The following is an 18,230-nucleotide window of genomic DNA, read 5'->3' on the forward strand; positions in this document are numbered from 1 at the left end:
TTCGAATCTAAGTGTACCCTGCTACCTAATACCTTAAAGACCGAATGATCTATCTAATCGTTAAGCGTATCATATATTGTCATTAAAGAATAAGGACATATTATTATAAGATAACTTGCTCAGTAAAATGTTTGTTTGCGATTCTTAACTACTAGCAGATAGAAAAATACTTTAAAAACAAAAACAACAAAAAAAAAAAAACCCAAAAAAGCTTCAGTGCTTCAGTGAAACGATATTAACCGTAAGGCTTACATTGTTGTATTAGAGGTTTGTCATGTTGTTATGTTTATTTGCAGGAGATGTGCAAAACCTTTACATCAGTGGAAAAACTATAGACCAATCTGCAGTTGGAAAGCAAACGAAAGTCATTGAAATTGTTTCTTCTGTTGACATTTCTGTATACGTCACGGCATACGGAGAATATACAGCAGCGTCACTTGTCGTCTTTCCGGATGCAGCACTTTCTGTTGAGTATTCAGTACCAACTTACAAAACATTTTTCAGGTAAACCCTATATCTACACGCGCTTAATAAACATAGCAAACTTTCTGCAATTCAAAATTTTTATATGAGCATCTGTTTCCGTTGTCGGGAACATTTCTAATATAAAGCAGGTTTTAACCATCGTCACCGTTTAAAATGAATGTGCATTATTTTTGTTAAGAAATTTGATTGGAATTCTATAAAATGTGCACTCTGTAAGAATTATAAATTTTCTTCCTGGTGACGATGGCGAAAGAGCAAAGCCAGCATAGAGTGACACAAGGGCCTTCGGGTTCCCCGGCATATAGTATAAATTTGGCCGGTCCGGAAAAAACGGAAACGGCTTTCAGTATTAATGTACATGCTTGAAATAAGGCACTGTGTAAATTTAAGTATATCTATTAATTGAAATATTTAAATTCCCGTTTGACGGATCAATGCTTAATTCTGTTTTTTTTAAAGGATACATGACATAAAGCCATAACTTCTGATGATTTTTTTTTGTTCAAACACGTCTTGTGTATTCTAACTTTACCAGCAATTACAAATATTTCGCCGCAGACCGTGCAGTTGTTACAAATGCATCTGAACTCAATTTAGAAGACAGTGTCTTTGTATTTAGGGATGTAGTATACAATAAAATTTTAATGTATGCATGCCGATGTTGAGAAGATACAACACTGGATGTGTTTGCATACATCAACACATTCATCTAGACAATTATATTATTCTGTCTCTGATTTATTGCTTAATAGATCATCTTTATACTGAATTCTTACACGTCTCGATTTTTCACCTATCGGACAAATAAGACCACATTGGATAACCGACTATCCTGACGCCATCTGGACAAAAAGCCCCGCAGGAAATGTAATCCAAAAGTAAATCGGAAGGTAAAGTTTTTCATTTATTTCTAATGTAAAGAAGCCAATTTTTGCAAATCAACCTGACAATTTTGTTAAGGAATAGACATGGCTACATTTAAATTCCTAGGCCGAAAACGATCGTTATGTTTTTAGAAATTCACTGATTGAAAAATCGAACAAAATCCAAAGTTTCGCGCAAATTGTTTTGTTTATGAACAGTCTTTAAAAAAAAATTATCATCTCGTTTAAAAGATGTTTCCTATCAAAACACCTGTGTGAAGTTTCCGGGTTATGTGTTCATTCTATAGAAATACATTAGCCGTTAAGTAGGCATGGTCGAAAAAAATATTACTGTCGGAATCGGCCGCTAGTGGTGTCACTGAACTCGGATGTTAACAGTTACTTTTTTTGACAAGCGGGCGTCTGGATAGTCGGTAATCCAGTGTGAAGACTCTTGGGCAGTGATCTCACCTGTCGCTACGCTCTCATTGATTATTGCCGACACAATTTTCTTTTATCTAAAATTCAGCTGATCTCTCTTATCATTAAGTTATTTCGCCCAATTTGTTACCAATTTTGATCTTAGTATTAATTCTGGCATTTATTTCCGCATAAAATATAATACCTCTTTCTATCATAAAGAAAATAATTAAGGGGAAGCCGTTTCTTCGGAGTTTCTTTATTTTGGTTTCGTTTGTTGGTTTGCTGGTTTTGGGTTTAATGCCGTTTTTAACACTATCTCAGTCATGTAACGGCGAGAAGTTAACCTAACCAGAGTTCCTGGATTCTGTACCAGTACAAACCAGCTCTCCGCAAGTAGCTTCCAACTTCCGCACAGAGGTTGAGGACTAATGATTTCAGACACAATGCCGATTATCAAATAGTCTCGGAGAACATACGCCCCTCCCGAGGAGCGAACTCACGTTCCGCGATCCGTGGACCAACGCTCTACCTACTGAGCTAAGCGGACGGGCTTTTGGTGTCGTGGATTCGCGATTTCATCATCGATCTATCAATCGCGTTTCAGATTTCACTCAAAGGCGTTGGCTTGAATTTTAGTGTATTTTTTCCTGTTTTTCATGTTTACGCATGTGCAACCGGAAGACGAAAATGCGGTTTTAAGATACCGTGTTTTTACATCCCTAAATCTCCAATCATGTTTTAGTGTTTTCGCTTTCGTGCTTTTCGTGGCAAAAAAAAAATCAAACACGATATCAATATCGCGAACGCGCTATTGATATTGATTTGTCCGGTTTACGGCCTACTGATATTTTTCGCATAGTGTTTTTGCGTTTTTGCCTAACTGATCGCGAAGGCAAAAACACGATGTGAGATAGAGAACACGAAAAATAGCGCGAAAATGCGATATTTTTCGCACCTTGGTTTCGCATTATCACATTGTGTTTTCGCTCGATCGCATGGTGTTTTCGCCCTTAGGATCACAGAGCGAAACCACACTGGCCCAAATGTCATTCTGTCGAGTCATTATATTAGTAAATTCGCCATTAAATGCCTAATTTCTTTTTCAAGAATCCTTACTGTGCACTAGGGCATCCATTTTATTACTAGTTGTTTATCAGCTACCCGCACGCTCTAGGGAAGGAAATGCTTTTATTTTCCATAGACTTCCATTATGGACAAGAACTGTCACTAATGGTGACAAATGCCCCCGCAGCGCCTTGACCTTTGACCTGGTGACCTTGACCTTTGACCTGGTGATCCCAAAGTCAGTAGGGGTCGTGTACTCAATAAGTACTATCAGCATGTGAAGTTTGAAGGTCCTGGGTGCAGTGGTTCGCGAGTAAAGTGCCTTCATGCAAAAAGTTAACGTTGTGACGAACGAACTAACGAACGGACGGACAGTTGAAAACTAATATGCCTCCCTTCGGGGTCATAAAAATGCCCCTGTCATATTCCCCGTAATTGAGAACTGACATTTCAAATGTGATTCTTTCAGTACTATAGATATATTAAAATGCTAATTTTACATAGGCTCATTCAACCCTTTTTCTTTTCTCATTTTTAACAAAAAAACCTACACCATTTATTAAATGGCAATTAGATGCTAACTGCAAATTGTTGACTAGGCTGCTATTCTAAAATGAAATTGAATATTCATGCAATCAGCCATTATTCCAAATTGTAATGCTAGATTTGACATAAAGCTTATGATTTAAAATTACAATTTTATCCAACCAGCTTACGCCTTTATGACCCTTAAGGGCTTACCAACAATTATTTTCAACCAATCCAAACCCGCGTTTCAATTGCAACATCTTACCTCCATTGATTATCAGTAACGGAAGAAAAAAACTCATTTAAATAAACCAAACCGTTTTGCCTTTCGGTGATAGATCTAAATCATTTAAAGAAATCACAATGTGAAGGTTAATCGCTTTAAATAGACATACCGTGCAACCTCTGTAGAGCAACACCCTTTGGGATTTGATAGTATATTTCAGCATTGGGATATATACACAACACCATTTTATTTTACAGTGCAGATTACAACTACTTACTGATAACGAGCTTATACAATGATACACATATCAACGTAAGTAACTATCACTCAAACAAATTAAGTGTCCACGAAACCATTTCAAGATTAGAGAGCTACACGTCGAAAACGTTAGGAGATCCACGGCTAGTTACTGTAAAGGGCAGTAAACCTGTCAACGTTGTCGTTGGAAGTATGTGCACATTTGTTCCAAACTGGACTAGTGGAGGTTGTGACACGCTATTCGACTCACAAATACCGTTTACATTTTGGGGGAAGGATTTTATAGTTCCACCTTTAAAACCGAAAACCGGCCGCTCTATTCGAATATATCCTAGAACGCAAAATACGACTGTGAACATAGAATATTACAACAACACTCTGCGTAAGTATATAACATTTAAGGACATGAAAGAAATATTGCTGGAAACAGAGCCGACAGTTATACGATCAGATCAACCAGTAAATGTTGTGCAATATGGATTTACCGAACCCGATAAAGGAGGTGGTGCTTTTATGACGTTTGTACTTGCAATTACCCACTTCAGTAATGACTACGTTTTCTCGACACCGTTTCCTGGCAAAGGGTCACCTACTGGCTGGTAATAACAATAGCAAGTAGCCATTTAAACGGACTTCTGCTAAGTGGTAAAAACGTATCACGTCTACCGTTCGTAGGGAAGTGGACTCCAAGTTCGCCTTTCGGCAACTATACGTAAATACTTGCTGTTAAAGTTACACTCTTAATTACATAGCTCTTTCTATCAAAATGTTATTTTTTAATATAATACTTCTAAATTATTTATATCATTTATAAAAAACATTATCTGTCTGAACAAAAACTGACGTTGTGATAGCATTTGAAAATGCAAAACAAATATATTTACAGGTATCTGTGCGTATTTCCATTCCAGAATATTTACCTTAGAAATACAACCGGGCGTGTATATACTTCGGCATCAATTGTTGAACGTAAAATTCGCGGCTTTACTTTATGGTTTAAAATATGCATACGGATTTGGACATAGCTTGGGTCTCTCCTTCTCAGTTGAAAATCGTAAGATCTTAAAGCAATTTAATATCTTAACTTGTATTTATTGAAACTGTTGCTAGTTAATTGTCAAAACTATTTGTCATTGGTAGGAAGGAGGGCAAGTAGTTTTCTCCATTGACCAACTGGACATTAACAAATTGTTCATTACGTGAGATCATAACTTAATCTAAAATATTGTTTTAATCAATTTTAATTCTAGCCCTGAACACCTCTGATGATTACCAGGTAAAAATCACAAAATTTGGACTAATGTATCCACAGGTGCTCGACCAGTCTTTGTGTCCATATATAGTTCTCCCCCATAAAAGTTAAAAACTAGTGTTTTAATAGCAGAGCTACCGGCGCCGCGAAGCGGCGCCGACAGCGTCGCATTACGGTTAAACGTGTGAAAAAGAAAATGAATAGAGAGATCTAACTGTGTATACTATCGAGTTGAAATTCCGTGGTACTTTTTGGAATCGGTGTTGTTCGGATTTTTTCAAGTACACTATGCACATAGTAATTAATCAATAAAGACGTCAGTAGACGCTTACTGTTTACGGTTGACAAAAGCGTCTCGCTTACTGCTTTGAATATTGAATAAAAATGTAAATGCGCGTTTGATAATAAAAATTTAGAGCTAAATACATTTTGTACGAAGAAAAAAGAAATAAAATACAATATTTTCATTTTGAAACGACTTTCCTCACGCTGCCATTACCGAACTTTATTATATATACTTATGTTTGTCTTGATGACGTCATAACTCCACAGTGGTGTAGTGGTTAGCGAGTTCGCGTTGAAAACTAGAGGTCGTGAGTTCGAACCTCACCTGGACCAGGTTTTTTCTTTTTCAATTCCTTTTTTTATTTCAGCTTTTTTTCTATTATTATGAGTTTTGAAAATATTGTATAACTAAAGTCATTCATGTGAAATTTAACAAGTGTTTAGTTTTGATGTCAGGCTCCAGTGTAGTGCCTGTGCAGTAGTCAGTAGACATAACTTTAAAAACAAAAACAACTTTAGGATCAAAATATACAGGCATTGAACTGTGAAAAGCAAATAATGCTCTTCTCCCCGTTCGCATATATTTCATCCGTTAGCTTTAAAGGCACTGACCAGAGTTTATCTAAAAAACTAAAAGTATTGGCGATGAATTATCAATAATCAAAAAAGTTCTTACTATCATCCCTATTTCATAGTACTAAAAGATTAACCATAAAAAGCCATAGAAATAAATGTTAACTTAGAGGTTTAGTAAATAAACAGGGTTTTTCGAGAATTTCGGCTTACACTGTTTTTCTCAGGTAAAATTCTGATCATTAACTTTTAAAAATTGCTAGTCTTTTGGGTTTAAAACAAGCTTTGTACAGTCATGTAAATGAAGCTTTTTCAATTTGAAGGGGTTATCATTTGTGACTGGTTTCCAGTACAATGTATAATAATAATTTAATATGTAAAATTGTTGATGCAGTACGTTTTAATAATGATAACAGAAATTATTCAAATACGTTTTCTTCTTTATTTTGGTGCAGATTTTAATCTATATCGAACTTTCTTTTAATTACATGCAGAATATCTTACGAGTATTTCACATGTGATGCAGTCTTAAACATGCATTCAGAAATCATGAATTATCATTAATACTTATAATTTTAATAGATCTAATAGAACATAAACGTCCTAAACGAATCCATAATTCCAGACAATTCCAACACCGCTCCTTTAATTTTAAAGGGGCACTGTGATTTTTCAGGGAGCTCTGCCTTTTAGGTAGCACCTAATTTCATATTATTAAAACGAAAAAAACAATCTTACAATATACTGATACATTGAAAAGGTCCTTATGTTGGCATAACGCTATGGACATGCTGTGGAACAACCAAAATGCCCAGTTCAGTAACAATACAGGCTATCTTGCTGCCATTTACATATCGGGCATTTAGAAAATGATAAACAATGTTATTCTGCCTAGCCAAAAGCCTTACATAATTTACATTTAAATTCAAACACGCCAAATTCTCTAAACACTTGCAAATCTTGTCAGCGACGATCGGAAGCAAAGCGAAAGTAGAAAACCTATACCGTACCTGGCGTCTTTAAGTCTAAATGTAAATTATTTAAGGCAGCAGAATAGGCAGACCAACATTGTTTACTATTTTGTAAATGCCCACTGTGTAAACGACAGCAAGGTAGCAAGCAGTGTTACTGAACTGGACATTGTGGATGTTCCACTGTGTGTCATAGTAAACTTCCATGGCGTTACAGCAAGATAGGGATCTTTTCTATGTATCAGTATATTGTGAAAAAACCAAACCAAACAATATAAATAGTTTTTCGTTTAAGGGTTAAAAACAGTAGTTTTCACTTTTTAATGGGGAACCATATATGGACACAAAGACTGGACGAGCACCTGTTTATGTATCATGTAACAATAAGTAATATGCTAATATAGCTTTACTACATACGTCTACGGTTTGCAAAACTAGATCCTGAGCAAAGGATAAACACTAGTCGGGATCAAAGGACGACCTTAAACTAACATTTAAAAGCGGAACATCTATTTACAACATATCATACGTATTGGAATTGATGCTTACAGCATCAATTTCATTGTATTGTCTTTTAATGCAATTAAACTGTATGAGCATTTAAATGATCTGAAAATGGTATGACAAACTTATGTCAGGGATGAGAACTGTCTAGCATTATGTTATCATTACTCAAAATATTTTAATACTTTTCCTTGTAGCGCATACATGTCAAAATGGTGGATCATGCACGAGCGACGGAAAATGCGTATGCCCTTCTGGATTTACCGGCGACAGTTGTGAACACAGTTTGTAACGTTTTATTTTTTTGCATTTTTCGTCATTTTCTTAGCTTTGTTACATTTTTTCTTAAAAATACAAAACAGCGTTTCTTTGTAATGAAATAATAAATATTATATAATTCGAAGCTCTGTTACTTGTCAAATCGATAAATTTGTGTAGAAATTGACTCTTCATATGCCATTATTGAATGGTTTGCCAGTTAAAGATAAAAAAGTAAAGGTTCGCTTGAAATCAAAGGATCAAACGCAAATTGTTTTGACCCATTTAGACCCATCTATTGCGTATTTTATTCAATGATATCAGCAATAATTTTCTTACTTTTTCAGCAAGAGTTAGTACTGACCAACAGACCGGTATATAGCAAAAACTGTTAATCAAAGATTTATGTAGAGTCGTATAATAAAAATGTTTAAATGATCAGACTTTGATAGTTTTGATATTAAAATTTCGAATAAAACATTTTGCAAGATAAAGGTTCAAAATATATTTTACTGATAATTTACGTCAGATATTGACGACTGTGGTACTAGCTCAAAGTGTCTAAATGGAGCGACATGTATTGATGGTGTTCGGCAGTTCTCGTGTCAGTGTTCTCCAGGCTTGACTGGACGGTACTGTGAAATAGGTATTTGATATATTCTATTCATTTAATGTCTACCCCACCGTGAGACCATCATAAATGTGCGACCTGATGAAACAGGTATATTGTCTGTTTCAATTATTTTACTAAACTCAAATACATCATCTTTATTTTAGTTCTTTTTCTTTTTAGTCTGACCTAATATTTTTTTGTAAAATTCTGTACTACAGAAAAAGAGTGATAAATGTAAACACGTTAGTATATTGTGTGCAATATTTGTAGTCCATATAATCAAATAATGCGCGAACCACACAATAATACAAAATGAATATAAATCAAGAAAGCAAAGTTTCCCAAAATAAATTACATGTAACATATTTCATTCCAATTTCATTTTAAAACAGTTTAACCCAGGGCTCTTCTATCAACTGCTCGAACTATTTTAGGCCACCCGCATCCTACCTCACACTCCGACCCGGGTTCCTACGAAACAAGAGTAATTTTCTGGGAATGGCGGCCACCCGTGCTCTTGTAGGGAACAACCCTCTTTTCAACAGCAACCTGGTCCGATTCAAAACTTAACGTCTTGGGCAAAGTCCAAACTGACGGAAAAGTGAAAAATGCCGAAAATGGCCTAAACAATCTTTGAGACCCACTCACGAATACACAGGAGATTTTCCGGAATAGCACTATGCTGGTCTCCCATAGACCGTCACCCTCTGCAATGGCTCTCCGATTTCAACACAAGGCCAGTGCCCCATAGTGCCCATATTAACTGATGGAATGACATATATTCTAATAATGCGCGAGTCAGACATGATATAAATTGAATATAAATCAAGAAAGCAAAATTGTAATAAATACATTACAGGTAATATAATTCATTCCATTTTCATTCTAAAACAGTTTTACCTAAGGTCCAACAGGGCCCATCTATCAACTGCTCGAACAATTTTAGACCACCTGCGAACCATCCCCGCCTCACTCTCCGACCCGACTTCTTTAGGAACAAGAGGTATTTTCTGGAAATGGCGGCCTTGTACGGGAAACACTCTCTTAAACAGTCACCTGGTCCGATCAAAACTGAACGTATTGGCCAAAGCCCAAACTGAACAAAAAGTGAAAAATGCTGAAAATGGCATAAACAATCTTTGAGACCCACTCACGAGTACACAAGAGATTCCCGGAATAGCGCAACGCTGGTCTCCCATAGACCACCACCCTATACAATCGCCATCCTTTCTGTCAACCCAATCTCAGTGTCCCATAGTGCCCCAATTAACTGCTGGAATGACCTTTTTAGGCAAACTCGCGACCCACACCGGCCTCCCACTCTACCCGGGATCCTCATTAACAAGAATCTTCCCGGGATGGCGGCCACCCGTGTCTGGTCGTGGATAACTGTCACTACAACACCCCTGGTTTATCCAGAACTCAAGGTCTTGGGCGGATCTATGGGCACAATCTGATTAAAGTGAACAATTCCGAAAATGCCCTAAAACAAACTTTAATACACTCACGAGTAAACAAGATATACTGGCACCATATGCCGAAACCCTCTACAACGGCCTTCGAGTCAAACTCGGAGCCTCCTAGGGAAATCCTATTAACTGCTGGAACGATTTTAGGCCATCCTCGACCCACACCTATCTCACAAGAGTTTTATCGGAATGGCTGACACCCGTGCCTAGTGAGGGACAACCCTACACTGTATATACAACGAATAATCGGCCGATGCAAAAACTAAAGGTTTTGGGCGATGCTAACCCCCGCCTCTATCCCCCCACGCGCACCACGGAAAAAAACGAAAAAAAAAAACAAACCAACTTCTCACTTATCTCAAATCTACTCGGGTTCCTGTTTTGCTTGACTTTTCTCAACCAAATTACGTTTAGTTCCAATCGTATTTACCGAGAAAGGAAATTCAATTCTAGAGCAAGTAACTTCTTGTCAATTCTTGTCAATATCAAATGCTATCTTCAGTTCAAAAGTTGAATGTAAATGCCTATGAAATATATGTACACATTTTATTTAGAAAAAAAAAACTGCTGTAATACAAAACTATATAATCAAACTTTTGTTAATGTGCAGTAGTTGCAGTAAATTGCTTCTGCTTTACTAACAACTTCACACCACTCATTGCATGCGCTAGTAACATTTCATTTTTTATGCGGACAAGGTCTCTTTTGGTAGATACTCAGGTAAACAGATTTGTGATACGAGTTTGAAACACGAGTCAATATCATGTTTATCTAATATATATATATATATATAAAGAAAAAGTAGACAACATTACATGAGTAACATCTTCAGAATTTTAAAAAGTACGGAACTTTTTATTGCAAAGACATCGCACGAGATGATGCGAACCACTATATATCTTTATTATTCAGCAAAAATATGCTTATTTTGAAAACAAAAACGCGTTTGCCATATCTAATAACTGATGCTCTGTCTTAAATGCAGGCAAAAGGATAATTTAATACTGATGTCTAAAAGCAAAATATACATAGTAAAATAGCAAAGATAAGCAAATTAAGATACAACATAAGAGGAAAATAATTAAAAAAAGATTTTGTAAATTTAAAAGAACTGTTTACACTATGAAAATATTCAGCTTTGGAATACTAACGAAAACAAGTAATGACAAATAAAAGCGCAACCCAGTTCTGATTTGACGGACGTCAAGTGAACGTCGACGTCATGATGCAGATTTTAGAACAACTAACGCTCTTTCAACTTAACTAACGCTTAGTCAAATCAACTTACGCTTAGTCAAAGCAACTAACACTTAGTCAGAAGATAGAGACAAACTGATTATCACTTTTGTATGGCGATTTGAGATTCACATATAATTGATTCTGAAATATTAACATGATCTGGAAAAGGATTGTAAAACTAAGAAATGAGCTGTAAATTAAGAAAAACAAATTTATTCCATATGTTTAATTGCATGTCGGCCTCAATTAGCTTTTTTACATGTTTTGTTTCTTTTTTACATGTTTTGTTTGAAGTAAAAGTAGGCTGAGAATAATTACCATATATTCAGTCATACTGTTACTTTTGTTTAATTAATTTATGGGCCCTCTGTGGCCGGGTGGTTAAGGTCGTTGACTTCAAATCACTTGCCCCTCATCGATGTGGGTTCGAGTCTCACTCGGGGCGTTGAATTCTTCATGTGAGGAAGCCTTCCAGCTGGCTTACGGAAGGTCGGTGGTTCTACCCAGGTGCCCGCTCATGATGAAATAATGCATGGAGGGGCACCTGGGGTCTTCCTCCACCATTAAAGCTGGTAAGTCGCCATATGACCTATCATGTGTCGGTGAGACGTTAAATCCAACAAAAAAGTAATTTGTTTAATTTTCGGCATTTACATTTGCAGCAATTCCTGTTCAACAATCACGTCATCTTACATGTTTTTCCTGTCAATACACATCTGCTTTATCGTTCTGTGACAGTTTAGAACACTGCAAAGTAAATCAGGTAACCCTGTATACCTTTCAAACCATTTCCTTATTTAAAATGTATGTTTTATTCATTATCTGTCCTCAGCACACACAGTTCAGACCAAGCATGATGTAATTTTGCTTCCTTATGGCTTATGCTTATAATGGATATTACATTTTTTTTTTATAAAATTGAATGTAATAACTGCCCGTTTTAATGATTAATTGTAGTAAAGCTTCACAGTTTCAGGATTCGATTATTTTTCAGAATACTTAATTTCATTTAGGGGCTCATGTGGAGAATAATTCTGAGGGAAAAGTTCTACTGATAGATTTGCGTAGAAACATATGTTCACGATCATAATTATTTTCCTATCGTCATCTTTCAGACAAAACGGCGCGTACAGTGGCTGGAAAAGTATCAAAATGTTGATTTAATCAGTGGTGTTGTATTAAAATGTTGATATAATCAATATCTATATGAAAATTTTGTTTTAATCTATGTTGACCGACTGGAATCTGTATCAAAATAATGAAATAATCTATTAATTGTTTGCAGACATGTTATCATCAGTTGGTAACAAACGCACATGGTCACAAGCATTACAAATCTGGATGCACAGACAAACAGGTATTGCTTCATTTCTACTTTGAACTAATTTAGGTTACATATTTACTTTTTACACATGTGATCTCATCTATATTTAAATAAAGCATATTTATTTAAGCAGTTAACGCAGAATTACAGACTGTTTGATGTAAGATCCTGTACAGTCTTTTGGGCTGACTAAAATACTTTAGACGTTTCCCCTTTTTATTTTCATAATCTGATATTTATCAAGATTACCTGATAAAATCGACATTATATAATCTCGGTATATTTTCTTGTACCTTTACTTATGTGTAATTGTCACCACCCCTTTTTATTTTCATAATCTGATATTTATCAAGATTACCTGATAAAATCGACATTATATAATCTCGGTATATTTTCTTGTACCTTTACTGATGTGTAATTGTCACCACCCCTTTTTATTTTCATAATCTGATATTTATCAAGATTACCTGATAAAATCGACATTATATAATCTCGGTATATTTTCTTGTACCTTTACTTATGTGTAATTGTCACCACCCCTTTTTATTTTCATAATCTGATATTTATCAAGATTACCTGATAAAATCGACATTATATAATCTCGGTATATTTTCTTGTACCTTTACTTATGTGTAATTGTCACCACCCCTTTTTATTTTCATAATTTGATATTTTATTTTATTTCCTTTGGTGACGTATTTCCGACCAATAATTGTATTTTGTTTTTATATGTTATGGGTTCCTTTAAGGACGATGACAAAAACTTGTTTGCAGACTTTAATAATGTCACAATAATCATATATCATAAAAAGCATCATCACAATGGCAATATAATTACATTATAATTTCATCATCCTACAACTAAAGTTATGACAAATTATAATGATGGTTTAACAAATACATTGCATATCAAATATTCAACGCGAATGACAGATGACAGCTGTCAAGTTTGTAAACAAATAATTTACCGAAGGTAAAATTAACATCCAATAGATTACACAGGTAAATTGATAAATCGTTTATATAGCTTATCAAGTTTTATACATACCTATAGAACGAGATAAGGACCTTTTAACTTGAAAATGTATAATCTAAAGTCCAAAATATATACATGCACAAGAATAAATGAAGACCTTATGTAACACATAGCCATTTTGAAATTTTGACCAAAAAGTAACCAATGCTGTGATCGGATGTTATGGATCACGTGCAGATACTTATTTAATAGGAAAATTATAAAGTATGGAAGGCCGGAAATGTAAAAAAAATACTATAAGAGGGAAATCAAAAACCAAACAAAGTATTTTTATTAATTGTAATATATGATTTATTTGTTCTCTATGATATAAAAGTACCAGTAGTAACTGAAATGCTTGTAACGTTTGCATTAAACGGCTCAAGTAATTAATTGGACTAAACAATACAATGTCAAATGAGTTACTGTATATCGTGCAAAGTCTTAGAATTGAGGCCTTGTGGATACACAGTACCTAATTTGTGCATCCAAAAAGTTTCCTTCAGGAGCTTGTTCATTTTATCATTAACACAGTCAATAGGCATATAACTAAAATCAGGAAAACTATGGCCAGCATTATTGAAATGAATAGCTACATTAGTTGAAAAATCTGGATCAACAAAATTGTTAATGTCGAATCTATGGCTATTCATACGGCGAGAAGCTTGCTGGCTAGTTTCACCAATATACGGTACATCACATTTTCTACATGTTATTAAATATATGCCATTGTTACTAGTACAGTCTACATTATGTTTCAAGTTGTAAGTAGAACAATGATGTGAACTACTCAAACTCTCACTTTCACAAATTGTAGAAAATGTGTACATCTAGGTCTATTACATTTACTAGACTTGATATAATTCAAATAGTGCGCCAAACGTAATGTCATACTTTGACGTTATGATGTCATGTTAACTGATGTCATGATGTCATACATATGTTTTTTTTACATTGAAACGTTCTATGTTTGCCTGAAGAAGTATCTTAATAAGAAACGCGTTGCAAACCTGAATTGTCTCCTCTCTTTTACCATATTCCCTATACTATAATAACGTATATTATGATATTCATGTTAACTTCGTAGATATTGCCATTGCATATGCATTTGAATGAGAAGAAACAAGTTTCAAACCTGTATAACTTCATTGCTATTAGATTTTTTTTTGAGGCCCCAGCTTGGTAACCCCGTTTATTTTTCTTTGCATAACATACATATGACATACAATTTTATATACAATGTCAATGATATATATAGTCAAAAACAAACATGAACTTAATCTGTTTCGAATCAAAATCACGTCGGATTCAATACGAATATTATGCAAAGAGTTTTGGAAGGTAAGAAATAAAAGGAAGGAAGGAGAAGGAAGTAGAGAAGAAAGAAAAGAGCTATGTCGCTTGGGAGTTTGATTCATGAAAAAGTAGATTAAAAATGAGGAATAAGGGGTGATCGTTTCCTGGTTTCAGTAGTAAGTACTCAATACTAGTATGTGTACGAGAGTTTTAGGGGTTGTAAAGTTTAGTGTAGTCAGCTATTATATTCATCGAACTGTGACCATTTTTCTTCATGTCTATCTAACTTGTTTTGCATTAATGCGATTTCTTTTTCAATTTTTATCCTAGCTTTCAAGTATTGTACAAAGCAGTCAAACATTGGAATGTTTTTGCTGTACTTAGATTTAATTATAAAATATTTACATAATATTATTATAAAGTTTAGAACATCATTTTTCTTATTGTTTTGTGCTATTAGATATGCAATCAATACTCACTTGACGGTCAAGATGGGGATGCATGCCTTCATTGTTGTGAAGAGAATTTCTGCAACTCGCATGGGTGTGGAGATAACGGTATTATCTTTCCAGACATTATCAAGTTATGCATTGTTACATTTGATGGAAAAACTCAATGTAACTGAGTCTGCTGCAATTTATATTTAGAAATATATAATGTTAATTCTTTCTCATTTCATGGTAAGCATTTCCCTTAAGTAACTGCTTATTATTACTGTTGTCTATACTCTTCTTTTAAAAACTGTAACATGTAGTGATAATATAGTACCGGACTACTGTTAAATCATGCTTATCTTCCCTTTCTGAAATAACCCGCGTTTTACTAAAATATTCTCCTTAAGTATTGACCTTGCACCCATAAATATTCCGTATATTTCCGTAAATTAATTATCGGTGTCCGAAGCTAAATAGCGATGTAACTATTGCATATATATTTCGTCATATTTCACCCTATGTCGTTTGTGCAAGAAGTTGTGCGGACTGAACGTTTAGCTGTCAATCTCGGGGTTGTAGATTCGAGTCCTGCACTCAGCTTCTTTTTCTCTCAGATTTCATCTGCAATCTTGGCAGGTTGAAAGAAAGTGCCTCTCTTGTCTGGTCAAACGTCATGGTCAGCTTCTTGAAAAAAATTCATTTGCAGATAAGTTAACCGTTGTATAAAATGTTGAATAAAAGTCTTAAGTATATTAGATGAAAAGGCAAGGTACTTGTCACCATTGTTCCAAGAATGTCAGTACTACAAGAGAAGACAATCAGAATTTGTGAAATATGTTACGAAAATATTATAAGAATAAAAGCAATATCGATAACATAACATTACATTGAATATAAAGGTGGTTTTGAACTCGCGTTAACGTACGTGGAAGTCAGACATTTTACCACTACGCCAACACGTCATTGGTAATTTCTGTAGGTTATTAAAGTAAAATAGATATTTTCAGGGTTACAAATATTGCGTAAACTAACGGAAAAAAAAAGAAAACGAAAATGTTGGCGTAATTTAATGAGTGCCTGGTCAATACTTACGGACAATCATGTACCTGTGCATCAAGAGGGTTTCCATGAAGTTATCATTTTTCAATTTGTTTTATATGTCATGATTATTTAAAAGTTTCTATGCTTTATCTATTTGTTACATAAAAAACCAAAAACGTTTTTTGTAAAATCAACCATTTAAAGCTTAAAACAAGGAAAATATGTTGTGTAGGAATGAAGGGAGTGTCAAAAGGGATCCATAATTATGAAATATTCATGATATATGAACTGTATTTCAGGGTTACCACCTCGAGAGACGCGTGGTCCACTTTGTCTTGACTGTGAAAATGTCAGAAATCCAAAGGAATGTGATCAGATAACCTTGTGCTCTTCGGATGAAGTAATGTTATCATAAAAAAAAATGCGCTTGTAACAAAAATACACATTTTTGCATAATGCTGGCGTGCTAAAGTAGCAAAACAGACTAGTTTTCTTTCTAAATATCAATTCAAAGCTTATCATTTACAGCTGAAAATATACACAATATTATACTTAATTACAAAACGTTGATGTCTTATTTGTTAGAATGTTTTGTTGACATGGCCTTTAAAATGAAAAAAATCAAATATTAAACTTGTGTTCGAAACTTTCAATTAAATTTGTCTACATTTATTGTTAATGGTTACTTTGGGGAATAGGTATGCCATAACCCAGCCACCAAAATTAACCCAATTCATTCCGTGTGTTATTTTTTCTTAGATAAATCTCTTCTGATATAAAAATTACAATTTTACATTTAGATATGCCGTATTGAAGAACTGCCATGGGGAGAAAATTCGCTGTTCCATTTAGGATGTAAAGCCATAAATGTAAGTTAAGATGTTAGATCAGATAAAGAGGAACTAGAGCTATCACTAAAGGTGATGAATGTTTCCCCCCCCCCCCCCCCCGCGCATGCACTGAAAAAGTACATTACAATTTGACGCACACATGATTGCATAATTATGTGGACTATATGTATATAGACTGTATGTATACAGTATAAAAACAAAAAACAAAGTCCCATAACTATGCAGAATATTTATCTAAAAGGACGTAGCATGCACCATGCGCAACTAGGGTTAGTACTGATGACTTGTGTGAAGTTTCATTAAATTGTGTGCAAGGGTTCGGAATATTAGGCGCGTACAAGACTGCAGACTGTATTTACATAGTATGTTAACAAGAAAAAAAGTTCTATAACTCTGCAATTTTTGTTGTTGAAAGAACCTAACATGCCCATGCACAACTACTGTTGTTACTGATCACTTGTGTGAAGTTTCATTAAATTGCGTCAAGGCGATGAGGAGCGATGGTGCGCACAATATTGTGTCAATGTATATAGTATTGTTACAAAAAACAAAGTCCCGTAACTCTGCAATTTTTTTTCTGAAAGAACCTAGCATGCCCCATGCACTACTACTGTTGTTACTGATCACTTGTGTGAAGTTTCATTAAATTGTGTCAAGGGGATGAGGAGGGATGGTGCGCACAGGATTGTGTCTATGTATATAGTATAGTAACATAAAACAAAGTCCCATAACTCAGCATTTTTTTATCTGAAAGAACCTAACATGTCCCATGCACAACTACTGTTGTTATTGATCACTTGTGTGAAATTAAATTGTGTCGAGGGGATGAGGAGAGATGGCGCGCACAAGATTGTGTCTAGATATATAGTATAGTAACAAAAAGAAAGTCCCGTAACTCTGCAATTTTTTTTCTGAAAGAACCTAACATGCCCCATGTACAACTACTGTTTTTACTGATGACTTGTGTGAAGTTTCATTAAATCGTGTCAAGGGGATGAGGATAGATGGTGCGCACAAGATCGTGTCTACGGACAGACAGACAGACAGACAGATAGACGGACAGACAGACAGATAGACGGACAGACAGACAACCTGAAACCAGCATACACCCCCCCCCCCCACTTAAACTTTGTTGTCGGGGTACAATAAACTTGATTCAATCAATACGCCACTGAAAAAAGGAAAGAGGAAACGCTTTGATCATTTGCGAACATTATCTTTCGTCAAATAGGTTCTTTTTGATATTGATTTGGCAG

The sequence above is a fragment of the Mercenaria mercenaria genome, chromosome 19, assembly GCF_021730395.1.
Source record: "Mercenaria mercenaria strain notata chromosome 19, MADL_Memer_1, whole genome shotgun sequence".
In the NCBI taxonomy this organism is placed as follows: domain Eukaryota; kingdom Metazoa; phylum Mollusca; class Bivalvia; order Venerida; family Veneridae; genus Mercenaria; species Mercenaria mercenaria.